Consider the following 4,727-nt stretch of genomic DNA (forward strand, 5'->3'; position numbering starts at 1 on the left):
TGTAGATGAAGAAGAGAGAGAGAAGAGGGAATGAATACGAGGAAATGTAATTATATATGGGGATGGAGCTGGAGGAAAGTGCTGTCAAGTTGGGGTCCATTTAAGAACAGAAGTGGTTTGCTATTGACTGCCTTAGTGTCGCCACCCTGGACTTCCTTGGTTGTCTTCCACCCAAGGACTATCCAGGGCCAACCCTGCTTAGTTTCTGCGATCAGGCTAGCCTGGGGCATCCAGGTTAGGGCATAGGGCTATTTTTGGGCAGGAACGCACAGGAACGGAGTTCCGGCTGGCTCCCAAGTTGGCCACGCCCAGCCGGAACTCATTAGCATAATAGGCCACACCCAACAGCAGAAACTGATTAGGATTGGCTACATTAGGGGTGTGTAGCCTAACATGCAAAGGAGTTCCTGCTACAAAAAAAGCCCTGGGTTTTGACAACAAACAAGGTAAACAGAATAAGAAGCAAAAGGTGGGTGTGGCTGGATGATCACACTTCTGGTAACATGGGGGTGCGGCCTAATGTGCTAAGGAGCTGTGCTGTCGGGGGTGTGGCCCAGTATGCTAATGAGTTCCTGCTGTTGGATGTGGTCTATTATGCTAATGAGCTCCTGCTGGACGTTTTCTACAAAAAGAGCCCTGCATACATATTTACTGAAGTACATATTTGCTTAAATTTAAACATGGATTAAGGAGATCATCCAAGCCTGCTCAGAAAAGATGGCGGTTGAGAATGGCTTGCGAAGGAAAGGAGAAATTCTACACCGTGCACATATTCAGGAGAAGAATTCTGCTCTTACGGAGAACTGTAGACCAGAAAATGCCTGTAGACCATGCGTCGTGACCCTCCCCCCCACACACACACAGTTTTATCTCCGTTTCTGTGTTCATCTAGATGTTCAACCCCTTCTGTATTTTTCAGGGCCATTACCAGCTCTTCCCAAGCTTCAGAGTCAATCTTGCAAGAGGAGCAGCATTTCCCCCCCCCCACATCAACATGTCCCATTTTTTGTTCTTTTTGACTCATGGTGCAGCATTAATCTTCCTGGCATGCCTCAAACTTCAGCAGTCCCCCTATGAGAGTGGGCAGACTGTAGCTGACTGCCCCACCTTACGATTTATTTATTTCAAATATTTATATCCTTCTTGTGTCCAGGGACTCAAACCAGCTCCTATTCAAATCAGCTGAAACATCAAATTTGCGGTTGTCAGGGCTAGGGCGTTCTCGGTGGCGGCTCCTACCTGGTGGAATGAGCTCCCAGAAGAGATCCGGGCCCTGCGGGACTTGGTGCAGTTCCGCAGGGCCTGTAAAACGGAGCTCTTCCGCCAGGCTTTCGAGTAGGAGCCGCCGCCGCCGCCATCATTACGCCATCATCATTATGTCACCATCGTCACCATCTTTCTATCTACACCCCCCTCATTAGTCCCGCAAACTGACCATCTTCAGAGCGGGCACTATTGGGGGTGCGAGACGTGCCTGGCAGAGGTCAACGCTGTATGGACGTATAATGTTGCTGCTATATTTATTGTTATTACTGTGGCTTGTTGCTGATAATTTTAGAATCCCATCTTGAACTTTTATAGTTAAATAATTTTGGAGCATTGTAAAGTAAATTTTAGTGAAATTGTATTTATTGTATTTCATATTATTCCGTACTGTTTTAATGTTTTATCTTGGGCATTCGTGCCCCTTGTGAGCTGCCCTGAGCCTTCGGGGAGGGTGGGGTATAAATTTAAAGATAAATAAATAAATAAATAAAATAACAAGTCCTGTCATAATAAATATGAAGAACAGATCCATTTAAATGGAGATGCTGGAGACTGAACCTGGGACTTTCTGCACACCAAGCGAGCCACAGAGCCGTGGCCTCTCCCACAACTGACTTCTACTCACAAGCCCCCAAAGGCATGCTGAAAAAAGGTTCCCTTTAGAGCTTCTGAAATTTCTGCAAGGTTAGAACCTTCCTAATGTCCCCCAGGAAGCCCATTCCATAGTACAGGAGTAGCCACCAAGAAACCCTGAGGAGAAACAGTTTCCCAAATGGAGGAACGATGACTTGTCCCCGGTCTGACAACTGGAGCTGTCTTGTGGGCACAGATGGGTGGAGGAGGCCCTGCAGGTGTGAGGGTCCTGGGTCGTGAAGAGCCAGTTTGGTGTCGTGGTTAAGTGCGTGAACTCTAATCTGGGAGAACTGGGTTTGATTCCCCACTCCTCCACTTGGACCTGGCTGGGTGACCTTGGGCAGGTCGTAGTTCTGATAAGAGCTGTTCTTGAAAAAGAGCAGTTTCTGTCAAGAGCTCTCTCAGCCCCACCTACCTCACAAAGTGTCTGTTGCGGAAAGGGAAAGGGAAAGGAGTTTGTAAGCCGCTCTGAGACACCTTTGGGTAGTGAAGTCCGACTCTTTGCGACCCCACGGACCAGATCCTGCCAGGCCCTCCTGTCTTCCGCTGTCCTCTGAAGTTTGCTCAATTTCATGTTCTTTGCATCTATGACACTGTCTAACCATCTCATCCTTTGCCGTCCCCGTCTTCTTTGACCTTCAGTCTTTCCCAGCATCAGGGTCTTCTCCAGGGAGTGCTCCCTTCTCATTTGGTGGCCAAAGTCTTTGAGCTTCAGATTCATTATCTGGCCTTCCAGGGAACAGTCAGGGTTGATTTCTTTTAGGATTGACTGATTTGATCTTCTCGCAGTCCAAGGGACTCTCAAGAGTCTTCTCCAGCACCATAGTTCAAAAGAATCTATTCTTCGGCGCTCGGCCTTCCTTATAGTCCAACTCTCGCAGCCATACATGACGACTGGGAATACCATTGCTTTGACCATGCGGACTTTTGTTGGCAGGGTGATGTCTCTACTTTTTATCATGCTGTTTAGGTTCGCCATCGCTTTCCTCCCAAGGAGCAGGCGTCTTTTAATTTCATGGCTGCAGTCACAGTCTGTGGTGATCTGGGATCCCAGGAACGTGAAGTCTGTCACTACTTCCACGACTTCCCCTTCTATTAAATCCAATCTCTTCTCCTCTTCTTCTTCCTCTTTGAAGTTTTAACTCCAACCCTTTGAATTGAACATGGAAGCAAAATTGGCAGCCAGTATAGGCTAAGTTCAGAACACATGTCCTCCAGCCAACAGTCTAGCATTTGCATTCTGTTACCAATGGTCTTACCCTGACTTGGATGGCCCTGCCTAACCAGATGTCATCAGATCTCAGAAGCTAAGCAGGGTCCACCCTGGTTAGAACTTGAGCAAGAGACCACCACGGAAAGCCAGGGTGACTACACGGAGGCAGGCAATGGCAAGCCACATCTGTTAGTCTCTTGCCTTGAAAACCCCACAGGGTGACCATAAATCAGCTGTGACGTGACAGCTCTTCCCGCCTCCACTAATGGTATGCAGCATCTGTGCTGTCTTCAAGGGTAGCCCCGCTGAACGTTGAAGCTCCTCATCCGCACACAGCCAAATACGTGAGGCTGCCTGCATATTTGTCCTGGCGTATTTCCTCTTGACTGAGAGGCATCCTTAACCGCTGTGTGTGCAGACTTCTTAATGACAGGTAGTGTTGAAGGCACAGCGCGGAACTTTCCGGCGTTAAAAGGGGGGGAGCTCCTCCTTTGCCATCTCCGACTAATAAAAGTCTTTAGAGAATTATCTTGACAGTGGGAAGCAGATTGTTCAACTTTGCTCCTGTAGAGATGCTCTAACCGTGGGGAGGAAAGGGAGGGAGGTGGTGGTGGGGGGAGAAAATCTATCAGATATGATGCATGTTTATACACTTGTGCAAAGAGAGTTCTCAGCGCTAGGAAATCTATAGCATGAATTATTCTAACTGATTTATCCCAATGCCGCGAGGACCTCTCCTGGTGCTTACTTGGTTGGGGTCACTGTATCAGCTTCATCTGAAGGTTTATCTTCTGCCCCAGCATCAGACTGACAAGATGCCCCTGTACAGACTTGAGATATGGACATGGGAATCCTTCCCCCCCCACACCACCACCCCACTTTGAGGTTATAACACAAGTCAGGAGCGAATGGCTCAACATGCTTTCCGCTTCTCGTACGGCACTGTCTATCTCAGTCCGGCATATGGCTCTATTGATCGAGGGGAGCCGCTTACTGTGTTTCTGTGTCCCTTCAACAGCGCTCCAGGTCTTGGCTACACCTGATCTGTTCTTGCCTGTGTCTGTAGCAGAGTGTAAGAGCCACAAAAAGAGGATCACAAGCCTAGAGGGTTTTAAAGGGGGATTAGACGGACTCCTGGTGGAAAGGTCCATCAGTGGCTAAATGACTAAAAGGGACCTTCACGTCCAGAGGCTGTTGACCTCTGAATCCCACCACTAGGAGGTAGCACTGGGGAAAGGCCTTGGCATCGTTGCCCTGTTTGTGGGACATCCAGAGCAACGGTTTGGCCACCGTGTAAAGCAGGAGGCTGGGCTTAACGATGAGGTATTGTGCAGATCCCTAAAGTGCATTGGAAGTGCATTATTCAGCATGTGTGAGAGCCAATGTGGTGGAGTGGTTCAGAGCGGCGGACTCTAATCTGGGAGAACCGGGTTTGCTTTTCCCACTCCTCCACATGCAGCCAGCTGGGTGACCTTGGGTCAGTCACAGTTCTCTCAGAGCTGTTCTCTCAAGAGCAGTTCTTTCAGAGCTGTTCTTTCAGGAGCAGTTCTTGAAAGAGTTCTCTCAGCCCCACCTACCTCACAGGGTGTCTGTTGTGGGGAGAGGAAGGGAAAGA

Source organism: Gekko japonicus, unplaced genomic scaffold (assembly GCF_001447785.1).
Source record: "Gekko japonicus isolate JY-2015 unplaced genomic scaffold, Gekko_japonicus_V1.1 scaffold41, whole genome shotgun sequence".
NCBI classification, from domain to species: domain Eukaryota; kingdom Metazoa; phylum Chordata; class Lepidosauria; order Squamata; family Gekkonidae; genus Gekko; species Gekko japonicus.